This window comes from Vulpes vulpes, chromosome 2, assembly GCF_048418805.1.
Source record: "Vulpes vulpes isolate BD-2025 chromosome 2, VulVul3, whole genome shotgun sequence".
NCBI lineage: Eukaryota > Metazoa > Chordata > Mammalia > Carnivora > Canidae > Vulpes > Vulpes vulpes.
The window spans coordinates 104404721-104417957 of NC_132781.1; the positions used below are offsets into that span (position 1 = coordinate 104404721).

General features: G+C 44.8%; 1 protein-coding gene across 2 annotated transcripts in view; it reads left to right on the forward strand.

Moving 5' to 3' along the window:
- ST8SIA6 (ST8 alpha-N-acetyl-neuraminide alpha-2,8-sialyltransferase 6) overlaps window positions 1-13237 on the forward strand; it is a 138597-nt gene that overhangs the window by 33649 nt on the left and 91711 nt on the right. The gene's annotated exons all lie outside the window — the stretch shown is intronic.

The following is a 13237-nucleotide window of genomic DNA, read 5'->3' on the forward strand; positions in this document are numbered from 1 at the left end:
TTGTCCTCCTGAGGAAGGTAGAGGGTATTATTTGTTTTCCAGATGTTGAATGTTCGTTACTTTCTTGCGTCCTGTGAAGCCAAACAGGTTGGGGTGCATCCTGCCCACCATCTCACACATCTGCTTCCTTAGATCATTAAGCAGGCTTGAAATATGACACCAATCTGTTGATTCCTTGACAAGCTGAGAAGCGCATCTTCATCATCGCCTGCAAGCTCATAATCCCAAACTGTGTTTGTTGGCTTTATTTTTTTTCCTTCCAGCATGTTTTTAGCATAAAGGTCATAGAATGACAATCATAATAAGCCTTAAATGCATGCAGTGTTTTGCAACTTTATCTTTATACACATTACAGTGTAGCCCATCTATGGAGCAGAAAAGGCACATATCCACCCTCCTGCCTGGACTGTTGTAATGGCTTCTGAACTGGCGTCCTTCTCGAGTGGAGCCTCAGATTCTCAAAACAATGAGCCGAATTGTTGTTTTAGATGAGAACCCCATCACATCACTTTCTTCTAGCGACTTCTGTCTAGCGCAAAGCATAAACCAGAGTCCTTCCAATGGCCTAGGAGCCATTATAACATCTGGGCCCACTTCTCTGACTTCATCCCTTGCAGGTCTCCTCCTTTGCTCCTTGTACTCCAACTCCCCAGAGCATCTATCTACCCATTTCTGGAACATGCTGTGCTCTGGTGCTTTTTCTCAGGCTGTGTCCTCTGTTCAGATCACAGATTCCCCAACCCTCACCTCCAAGTATCGACCTGTACCTTCCTTCATTGAGACCTTTTCCCAAGTTGTCAGATCATTGAGGCATCCCTTGTCACCCCACTTCCTATCCTACACTCTGGTTACCTTCTCCCTGCCTAATTGTTCCCTGTACCACTTTTCACCATATGACCCAACATACATATCATGTCCGTCACTCTTGCCTTGTCCCTTCTTGCTCAGGAGTCAGCTTCCTGTGGGTAGGGATCTTTGCCTGTTGTGCATACAGCAAATACCTCGCACATAGTGGACACTGAACAAACAAGGTATTTCCTGTTTATAAATGAAGAAAATGTGGCACAAAGAATTGAAATTATTTGCCTCACACCAAGATAGCAAGTCTAAGACTTGGGACTTGAGCTAGGACTCCTTCCTCTGGGGATGATCTTATGACACAGGGAGTCTCAGCACTGGCTTTCTGAATTCCTCTTGTTTTTACCATGGGCTCTGTTCTTGTGGTTTCTGTCTATGGTTTCTTCATTGCACCCTGGATAGCCTCTATGTTTCAAAAATCTAAATAGATCACAATTACCAATCCCCTCCCCCCTTTGAACTTTCATTGCTTACTCAAATGGCCACTTTCAAATCAGCACATCATTATTCTGGTCACACCTTGAAGTGATGTGCTTAAAGTACCTTTAAAAAACATCACTGTGAAGAAATCCTTTTATGTAAAGGTTATAAATGTGGTTTAAAATACATGCTCTGACTTTCTTTTCTTTATCCTCCATCTCCTGACCTTCAGAACAAGGACCTCAAAGATTTCCCCTAATTTATGTGGCATTCTGTGAAGTCACATGTCTTCACTGGAATGAAGTCGGGAGGCCACTTGGCCCAGAGATGCTGAGAGCCTGAGGCTTCCCCAGAGGAATGAGACAGGGTGAGGGGGGATCAGATGGTACTCTGCTTCAGTCAGAGATGTTTCTTCTGTTTCATTAATTTGATATATTAAGCATTTGTATTCAATCTTGGTAGTTAAAATAAAGAGGTGGGGGTCCCATGGCAAGAGTTAGAGAAGCATTTGTTTAGTCATTTTACAGCGGAGGCCCAGAGAAGCAACTTACTCAATAAGTTTCTCCAACTCTTAGTCTAGTCCTCCCTTCACTGGTTCATGGTTTTATTTAGTTTTATTTTTTAAGATTTTGTTTGTTTGTTTGTTTATTTATTTATTTAGTTATAAAAAGATTTTACTTATTTATTCATGAGAGACAGAGAGAGGCAGAGACATAGGCAGAGGGAGAAGCAGGCTCCTTGCAGGGGACCAAGTGCAGGACTCGATTCCAAGACTCTGAGATCACACCTTGAGCCAAAGCAGATGCTCAACCACTGAGCCATCCAGGCATCCCTGGCTCATGGTTTTAGAGCCTCTAGCAGAATTTTGAAACTGAGAACCATGGGCATAGTTATCAGTTGAGGTGCTCATTGAAAATGAGAATTTCTGGGCCTCACCTCATACCCGAGGCATCAGCTTCCCAGAGTCTGGATCCTAGGAATGTGCATTTCTAAAGGAGCCATGTGGCATCTCATCCCTCCTTGTGTGTCCTGATACTTGATCTCAGCATGTATGCCCCTCATGCACCCACAGGCTGCTTCCCTGTGACCAGGCTTCAGGACCCTTCCTACTCTTCACTGTCCCCTCTTACACTGTTTTTTCTTATCCCTTCCTCCTGCTCCACCTGCCCCAGATAGGCCCACTTTTGTAGGTGTGACCCATGCTTCCTACTTTCTTACCTAGGCAAGCTTTTGAGTCCTTCTGTGGATTTTTTTTTCTTTTTGTTCAGGAATCAAGAGTATCCAGAAACCCATCAAATCAGGCTTCGGGATGTCCAATAGGAGGTCTTCTTGGTAACAGCTGTGGGTGTACTAGAGGCAGCAAGTAGCGAGGTGAAGTTTCATTTGTTTACACTTGGAGCTTCCAAACGCTGGATCATTCCAGATTAGCATGGAGGTAGGAGGGCTCTCCAGTTTCAAGGAGCCACACAGAACAGTGGCTACCAAGTGCCTGCTTTGGATGCTTCCACAAGTGACTCACCTAGGAGTAAATCATCTTTAGCAGTAAGTAACAGGTTGATGCTTCTCCGTTAGCAGGAGTCCTTAGGTAGCAGACCAGACTGGTGTGGCAGCTCCCTAATGTCATCAGAGTCCCAGGTTCTCATCCTCATGCCTGCAAATGGTGGCCGCTCCCTGGCTGGTCTGCATTGCCTTTGGAAGGAAGAGGGAAGGGTCAAGGGCAAAGAGCTTTTTCCTAATGAGGTATTTCCTGCACACTTGGAAAGAAAATCACTACCCAGAGATTTCTGCCTAAATCTTTTGGGCCATAATTGTTGCATGGCCTGCCCGACTGCAAGGAAATCTAGAAAGGTCACCGAGCTAGCTCTCCCACCTAAGTACTAGAGGACTGCAAAGGGGCCTTGCGAATGGGTCTGAGGCCGTTGATCCTTTCTCTGCCACACGGGGGAGCCCTCAGTCACATTGAGCAAGTGTCACCCTATTATAAAGAATATGGGCACTTTGAAGAGCAGGGGCGAATGTACCAGAATAAAGTACGAGGTGCTAAATGAAGCCCCACACCATCACATGTGAGGTCCAGGTCAACGTGCAGCAAGCACACAGGAGTATATCGAGGTATCGTAGTGGGGTTAGCGGCGGTAACAGTGTCTGTATCTCTGAAGGGAGGATGTGCACACGTGTAAGGGCTCATAACTGGAAGGACAGTAGATGTGCTTCAGAATAGGAAATAGGGAGGTAGAGAGACTTCTTTTGCAGATACGGGCTCTAAGCCAGCAGCAGCACACCTCTCTGCTTGCTGTGTTGGTGGAACCGTGACTCCCGCAACATGGCAGCAGGTGGTGGGCAGGTAGGTGGTCGGGAGGTGGTGCAGCTCCGGCCACAGGAGCCATGTGGAGGTTGACGTTCCCCTGCATCTCCTTCCCAGGGTATCGTGGACTGCCTCCTGCCCCTGCTGCTCTGCGACTCTTTTTGCCGAGATGATCCACAGCACAGTCAATGAACACTTAGCCCCCGTGTTACCTGCTTCCTCAGATTGGATACTCCGTTCCTCTCCCTTGACTCCCGTGATGCCAGCCTTTGGGCTTTCCTTCCGCTCCTGTCATTCACTGTCGCCTTCCCGCCCTGCATTATGGCCTCTCCAGCCCCTTAGATTTGCTGTTTCTTTCACACCCTTGTCTACCTGTCTGATTCCTTAGCTCTTCCCTGGAGATCTAGCCCAGCTGCTTCTCCCCCTGGGAGCCCTCCTGACTGCCTTTCCCCCTAATTCTAACTCTCTCCCTCAGTGCTTCTCTGGAATAGCTCATTATCACACTCTGGTAAATTGACTCTTTATTTGCCGTCCCCCGGGGAGACAGGGAGCTGTGTGTGAGCAGGGGCTGCCTGTCATTTTTGTATCTGCAGCATTTACTGAGTGCCATAGCATAAATAAAAACAAATATTTGTGGAATGAATGAATGAAATTATTAAGGTTAAAATGCTCTCTAGACTCCAGAGAGAAAACCGTCATCATGACTGCTAACGGGAGGGGAAGGGCAGGTATGATGGCAGCTCACATGCAGCTACAAGGGGATGGGCCCAGCTTGACACTTGACATGTACTGCTGGCTTTGTCAACACTGCAGCCTCTGGAATACCTGTTAGAGTGGTTGTGTTAGTATGTAAAGAAATGGGCATTCAGATGGGTCTAGTCCCTTAGCTAGGAAGTGAGGACTACTTGTAGGGATAACACTCAAAGTTAATAGAGCCTAAAATCAAGTCAAAACAATGCCTTGAAACACGGAAAATAAACAAAATGATCTTGTTTCTTTGTACAAGGAGAAGGCTCTTTCTCAGGTGTAGAGAAAACGCTTCCTGCTGATTCTTTCCTCCTTGGATCTGCCTTTTCCCATGGACTGACCTCCTAGGAGGCATCTGGCTTTGCCTCCACAGAGAAGGGCAGCAGGAGGATACCCACAGGGCATGCAGCCTCAGCCTCGATTTATAAGCAGAATTGCAAAATAGACCATCCAGAGTCTTCCTTTCTTGCTACCAGCACCCAGTGCTCCTTGGGTCGCCCACCATCTCTCGGCGTTCCTGTTTCCCACTCGTTTTTCGGGTTCTGCATGGAAGCACCTCCCCTAACATGGATTCCTCACTGCTGCTGCTTGTATTTTATACCCCGTGGTCCCCAAATGCCTTTTGCCACATCATACCCATGTGGTTTTGTGTGGAGCCGTCCATCATTTGGCATGCAGTATTACATGTTAATTTCCACTGAGGTGCTTCTGTAGGATTCTAGGTCAGTATCGGGGTACTCGCCAGGTGTATCATAGGTCATTGGAAGTCTCTTCGAGCCCCTTTGCCTTGCTAGGAAGGGATGGATCTGATATTGTACAATTTCAAACGTGGGATGGATCTACTTGGATACATAGGCCCTTGCAAGAGCCTCTTCTACCTGTCAGCATTCTGAATATGCTTTTGTAGAATGCACATTGTGCATCACAGAAGGCACTCAATAAGCATGTGGAAATGACAATTGTATGGATGATGAGCCTGGCTCTCGAAATCATGGCTGGGCAATGCTGAGTCAAAGTTCCTTTGGGGCCTAATGCTGAGCTTCAGTAGGGATTTTGGGGAGGAAAGACTTCCTTCTGCCCTGTATTATGCTCCTTGCATCTCAGGGACAGCACTGTGATGGACCTTCATAAGTCACCTGATGGTGAGATTTCAGGGTTTTCAGGTAATCTTGAAATTATTCTTTCTTTTCAAGTAATAATTGATCTGGTAATAGCATCTTGAGCATTTGAATTCAGAGGCGAAAGGTAAAGTGCTCATCAGGGTGGTCCTCTTTTCATGAGCCAGTGGATTTCCAGGAGATCAAGACCCTAGGCTGTCTCCAAGGGCAAAAACAGACCCTCACTAGAATAAAGGAATGAAGGCAAGTGTGAGACATTCTGTTATCAACAGATAAGTGCCCGCTTTTTGCCTGGGGAAGAATGATCTGGACTCCAGATCTCAGTATCTTCTCCTTTGGAAACCCCTGTCACTCTGTCATGGAGAAGAGGTACATGTACACCAGTACCTTGAGTGAGTGCCGGTTTGGCTGCCCTCCTTACGTGCTTTTACCTGGACTGTCTCCTTAACTTTGATTTATATAAAGGAAATCTCATAGTCTATTTAAATTATAGTACTACAAAGACAAAGCTACTGATTTTTCTTCTTTTATTTAACTTTACTCTTTGATGATCCATCCCTCTGTTGAGGGGCCCTGCAAGGATGTCATTTTGCCTCAATCACATCTTTATCAGTACTTACCAGTCGCCATAGCTCCATGTTGCAAGACCTTTGATGGAAGACCTTGGCCTAGGACCACCAGCATCAGCACCATCAAGGGACTTGCTAGAAGTATCCATTCTCAAGGCCTCACCCCAAGCTGCTTAGTAAGAGGCTCTGGAGTTGAGACCCAAGCCTTCCATGTGATTTTGATAGATGCTGAAGTCTGAGAATCCACCAACCAAGAGTAACTCATTCCTAAATACTAGAGGGTAGAGAAATGAATTAGCAACGATACTTTAGCAAACCATCAACCATTTTATTTTTTTCTTTTAACGGTTCTCTTTTCAGGGCATGTGGGTGGCTCAGTCGATTAGGCATCCAACTCTTGACTTCAGCTCGAATCATGGTCTTAGGGTCATGAGATTGAGTACTGTGTCAGGCTCTGTGCTCAGCATCGAGTCTGCTGGATATTCTCTCCCTTTAGTCTTCCCTCTGTTCTCTCTTTCTCTCTCTGTCTTAATCAGTCAATCAACCACACACACAAAAAAAACCCAAACAATCCTCTTTTCCTTCATAGTGCTTTATCGGTACTAGAAGAGTCTTTTCATGTGTGGATTAGTGCATTTTGAGGAAAAACTTGGGAACTAACAAGATTTTGGCAAAATGGACCATTGCTCTTTCCCACTGTGGTGGTGGGGGCTATGCCTGCATCCCTTCAGGCCTCACAGCTGTACTGCTTGCAGACCAGCCCCATCTGCTCATCTCTGCATGTCTGCCTGAGGGCTCTCTCTGGCTGGCGGAGCCTCGTTGCCCACTTTACAGCATGTATGTAGTGTGGGAGGATGAATGCTTCCAGGGGCAGCCCGCAGCTGATGCCCGAGAAGACTTAGCTCTCTTACCACATGGGGACGGTATTTCTACACTGGCCCAGAGAACCCTCAAGAGGATGAGCTCAGTTACCCAGCGGCCGTAGTAGTAACCTGCCTGGTAATGCACATTTTATCAGATATACTTCCTTCTGTATCTGTTTTAAGTTTCTGGTATTTGTCCCATTGGTGAGGGAGTGATTCCTGCCGTAGGGTATTGGAGATGCCCAGGCACATGACATGGACATGGATAACAGACCAACGGTAGTTCATTAGTTACATAGACTCTCAGCCTTGGAATAGGACACCGCCTGCCACTCAGAGCCACACAGAAATCGCACTTGGGAACAGAACGCCAGGGCTGTGGGAGACCCGCTTTGTAGTATCAAGAGGGTGAGGTGTCCCCTCATTTGAATATTTGCCACTCGAGCAAATGTGATTTGCTCATTTGAATAATTCTGTAGGCTGGTGGAGAACTGAAGCCCACTGTGGAGGGATGGACATGGACTGTGTCTGGTCCTATGACAAGGAGGACTCTTTAGTTGGGGGACCTGATCTATGGGAGCAGAACAGGGAAGGGAACTCGGACTTTGGTCATTCAAGGCCCTCCTGGTTTTCCCCAGATGTCCCAACCCACAAAAATATTGAGCCTTCACTGTGGGCCTGACACCACAGTATCTCATTCCCCTCCTGTCTTGCTCGAGGCCCTCTCTCAAGCATGTTTTCTCACATTTGAATCCTTGTCTCATGGTCTGCTTCTGGTAGAACCTGAATGAGGACCATCAACCAACCATGTTAGACACACAAGCCCATCTTGCCTCTTGTGTGTTTCTGTGCAGATCAGTAGCTCTTGTAATTTCCAAAAGTCATTCTGTTTTCATTCCCAGGTTGGTACTCTAGTTTGGAATCTCAAATAACTGGTGGCAAGGTTGGGAAGTTCTTTAGATCACTATATTGGTGATGCTTTTTTTTTTTTAAAGCTTTTATTTATTAAAGAGAGAGAGAGAGAGAGCATGAGCATGGGGAGGGGCAGGGACAGAGGGAGAGGGAGAAGCAGACTCCCAGCTGAGCAGGGAGTCTAACATGGGGCTTGATCTCAGGACCCGGAGATCATGACCTGAGCCGAGCCGAAGGCAGATGCTTAACCGATTGAGCCACCCGGGTGCCCCTACACTGGTGATATTTATATATTATTTGTCTCCAAAAGAACAGCAGAAAAAAATAATCAGTGTTTGATGGGAACAAAGCTATAAGTAAAAATCTGGAGATATTGAAATAACTATGAATAAATGGAATGAGAGGCAATCTCTTAAGACCTGTTGAAATATCTAATGAAATGTATAATGGAAGTGCAATTTTCCTGCTTCTGCAGTGACAATAAGGTCAAAATCTTAAGTACTTTAATAGATGACAGTCTTCACACATACACACCATTTGGAGAACACATGCAGGGTTGAAGTGTGGTGTCTGCCACAGTGATGGGGAGGCAAGAGCAGAACCTGGGAATACTGCTGTCAACGTCGTGGAAGGTAAGATATCAGTATGAAATGTGAGGTGGGCTGATGGCAGGAATGTTGCTTGAAAGCCAGATGCTGAAAAGTGTGAGAATGACCATAGCTGGACAAAATCCTATGTGAGGTTGCTATATCTCTGTTCTCGATGTTGCATACTTTTTAAATAACTGGTACACAGTGTGAGTTAATTAGTGCCTAAGATTATAATATAATAATTAATACCTATAATTTCTGCTTCTCTGTAAAGGCCTTTGTAGAATATATGTAGTTATTGTTCTGAAGATGACTTCAGACTAAGATGTAAAATTGCCCTTAATGATTATTGCTTATATATTTCAGGACCCATCACGGGCATCTGAATGCATTTGAACAAGTGATGTATTTTGGTGTGCCTCGAACAAAGAGGAAGGAGGAATGTGTCCTTTTCCTGTAAATGTCACATTGTTGTAGGAATGCCGCCTGCTATTTGTATTCTCATTAGAGTGGTAGCAGCAGAGAAAGTCACAGTTTCTAGAGAAATGCAGGTAACAACCAAAAAGACTGGAGAACAGAGGAAAAATCACTGATGTTCCAGCAGTCTTATTTATTCATTTAAAAAGGATACTTGGCGCACCTGTCATGGGTCCTCCCCAGTACTAGGCATGCAGGGAACCAGTCCTGGGGTCCCTGGCGTCACGGAGCTGCCAGTCTAGCCAGGGGAGGGAAACATCACAGAACCCGACAGTAGGAAGCTTATATGAAGAAAAAAGAAATAGGGTGATGTGCAAACATATAACAAGGGGACCCATTCCGGAAGCTTTGAAAAGGTTTCCCTGGGGAGATTATTATTAGGATTTGGAAAACAGGACTGAGCCATTGTAAATTCAGTATAGTTCACAAGCTTCCGCTTAGTCGTTTCATACTATCAGAATTTGTGGTATTGCTGCCACTTCTGGTGCAGTTTCAGTATTTCTATCTAATTACTTGATAATTTGGCTGCATATAATATATCAGGCATGTATTTTTTGTTACCAGACACTCTCTGAGTGTCTTGTTGGCTCTGGTAATGCCAAATGAATGGTAACAGCATTCTATTAAGAATTGCTTCAGTGTGCGTTTATTTCCTGTTGCGTTGAAAGGAATTTTCATCATTTTCCTGTCGGGGCGGTGTTTATAGTGAAATTAACGCTGTCCATCGTCCTCGCTGGTCCATGTCGTGAAACAGTTTCTAATATTTTCTATCATTCCTGTCTCTGTGTCTTAGCACTCTTTGAAGCGCTTGTTTGTTTGGAAAATTTTAGCCGAATTCGGTGAACTTTAAATGATGTTGAATCCACAAAGCCCAGGCATTTTCAGATGATTTTTAAGTACCACTGACTGTAAAGACGTAGATACAGCGCTGCCATAGAAGTAAGAGAAGATAAATTGTTGCCCCCGAGAGTCAGTAAAATAGTTTTTTTACAGTCCATTTCACTAAGTGTTTAGAATGTGTATTACCTGATTAATCAATGTGTCAAGAGCCATAACGACATCGATGCATTTTCACTTGAGCCTGGGGATGGCAGTAAGGGAGGAGCAGAATTATTGAAGGCTGTGTTTACCATGGAGGAGTACGTTAGCTGCTGAGAATGGTGAACGTAGCTGTTGGCTACCATTTGGTAAAGAGATCAGTGTTGTAGGAAGACAGAAAGTGGTATCTAAATTTTGTCTTTGTGAATCTCTATAGTTGCTTCTGACTGCCTAAATTCTGGCCCTTAAAAAAACTGTTCATCACTCTTGTGGGGAGTTGATTTAGGCAAAATGATAACCCAGAGCACAAATTGTAGGTGAAAAATGATAATTCATAAAAGTTTTAGAATAGTTGACTTTCTTTCTTTCTTTCTTTCTTTCTTTTTTTCTGATTTATTTATTTTAGAGACAGAATATGTGTGAGTGTGAGTGGGGGAAGAAGAGGGAGAGGAAGAGAGAGAATCTCAAGCACACACTGTGCTGAGTGTGGAGCCCAGTGTGGGGCTTGATCTCATGACCCTGAGATCAGGGACCTGAGCTGAAACCAAGAGTTGGAGGCTTAACTGCCTGAGCCACTCAGGTGACTCTACAATAGTTGACCATTTCAAATGTAAGCTTTCTTCCAAAGTACTTTTTTTTTTTTTAATATGCTGGCAGCTATACTTATGGAAAATATCCCAGAAAGGAAATTAAATTCAGTTTAAGACTTGTTCTAACTTTGGGCGCCTGGATGGCTTAATCTAAGTGTCTGACTTCAGCTCAGGTCATGATCTCAGGATCTGGGGCTGTAGTCCCACATAAAGCTCTGCACTCAGCAGGGGCAGAGGCAGGGGAGGGAGGGAGGTGGTCTGCTTGTCCCTCTCCTTCTGCCTCTGTCCCTACCCTCTGCTCGTGCACATGTTCTCTCTTTCTCAAATAAATAAAATCTTTTTAAAAAGAGACTTGTTCCTTTTTGTATGCATCTTTTTAAGTCTAGGATCTTGCTCATTCAGCTCTAGTTAATTGGATAGTTTATATACATGATTTTTTTTCCCGTACCAATTTTAGCACATATGGATTAAAGTACCTCCTACATGTTTTCTATTGTATTAGGGATCATCAGACATTGGGTTCCCCGAAAAGTAGACTCTGGGATGGAGATGTGTGTGGAGGGAGTTTATTAGGAAGGACTCTCAGGAACCACGTGGGTGAGGGAGTGAGGGAAGCAGAATTGAGCTGTGGGAGGACTTGGACCCTAATGCAGTTGCCATGAGGGCCTTGGCCATATGCTGGCTCCTCTGGATTGATAAAGGGAAGGGCATTGAGGATCCTTGGGTGGCTCAGCAGTTTAGCACCTGCCTTTGGCCCAGGGCACGATCCTGGAGACCCAGGATTTAGTTCCATGTTGGGCTCCTGGCATGGAGCCTGCTTCTCCCTCCTCCTGTGTCTCTGCCTCTCTCTCTCTCTATGTCTATCATAAATAAATAAATCTTAAAAAAATTAAAAAATTAAAATTCTTATAAAAAAATAAAGGGAAGGGCATTGACCAGTCCTGGGAAGCATCTGCCTTGTAGGGCAAGTGACCTGGCAGGAGGCAGCACCTTCCCCTTGAGTGTAGTTCCTGGGGGAGGATCCAGGTGGGCCCTCAGCAGACAACAGTCCCAGCAGCTGGAGGGATGAATGCTGCCCTCCCAAAGGAGGAATTGTGTGGCATTCTATAGCATCCTCTACCTGTGTGAGCACTAATTTCCTAGGACTTGAATAGACAAGCACTTAAATTGATTCTGAGAGGTATTCATCAAAGTATATGTACGTGCTCTCAGGATGACCCTCAAAGAGTTCTGGGGACGATCAACAGCGACGCCAACATTCCTATGACTTCACCATCACAGAAAACTATGCTCTCTCTTTTACAAAGCATTTCAGAGTTCTCAGTGTTTGACATAATAATTTAAAAAATTGTAGCTATCATTTTACAACTTCATTCCCCTCTGTTTAGAAAACATATGTGTCTAAGCGTTGCCATGTGAGAATGCTACTACAAAATAAAATTCTGAAGATGTAAATGCAAATAAAAAAATTGGGAAGTGCACTTAGAACGTAGGTGACTGCATGGGCTCAGATTCAGGAGAGCTGGGTGGAAGGATAAGAAGTAAGGGCATCTTGCAAAGATGTGCCGTGGGAGGGTCATGAGAAGGCTGGAGGACAGTGGCCTCTGATGACCTCTCATGTGTTTTCATGGTCATATTTTCAGCAAGAATGAGAAAGGGATAAGCTCCATGCTTGGGGCCGATGATACTGTTCCCCAAAGGTAGGGAAATACGAACTGCTCTATTCTACTGTTATTTCTAACTTCTTTCAAGAACAGTGATCTTCAATAGGAACATCTCACAGTAAAGAAAAATGGAAACCCAGGTGACAGGTGAAGAGCTGGTCAGATGTCACCTTGTTGCTTTAAATAATTCCCTTTTTCAGATGCAGACAGATTATCTGCCAGGAACTAAGTGTCCTTTACATGGAATTGGATTCCCACCCTGGTAATAGCTCAGGAATCACAGAGAAGAAGAGAGGTGATGGAAAATGAAAAATGGAACAAGTGCTATTTTAATATTTGGAGGGGGGATAAAGATGTGTTGGAAACTGTGAATTTTAGAGCTTGACTTACATTATGGGGAGCATCGAGAAGGGAAGATGGTAACAAAGGGAGGCCACATTGTTGATTAGGAACAAGACATATGCACTTAACCTCGTTTCTTGTTGGGGAGGGAAGGAGGTGGCATAGGCACAGAAACCCAGGCCCCGTAGGCAGAAGCCCTGGCCTCACTCTGCCACTGTTACCTGAATGACTGTGGTCATGTCACATGATCCTTCAGAACCTCTGATTCTTCCTTTTGGAAATCAGGTGCCCGTGTAGCTCAACTCCAGGCTGGTATTTGAGGAAGCACAACGTGCAAAAAAAAAAAAAAAAAAAAATTACATTCTTATTTTCCTATCTCTTGAAATACATGAAAAGGGATTCAATACAGAATCTCCAACTCTGTCCTCAGCTTTTTCTCTCCTTCCCCCTCCAGAGACTCAGATTGGACAAGTGTGGGAAGAATTCTTGGTTACATCTAAACCACATGGATTTTTCTCCCTCTTCCCAATGATTCTTCCCCCCACTTACTCCCTGAGACCTCTCTTCTTTATTATTTTTGACTGACAGCTGATTTCTCCAAGTCTTTCCCTTCCTAAGCCTTTCAGGTTCTATCTTCCTCTATTAATTCTCTGTCAACTCTCTGAAGAGAATTATTCTGAAATATGAAGAGCCTGGCACCAGCCTGGTTGAGACAGCTCTCCTTAGGAGATAGATGAGGTGGGA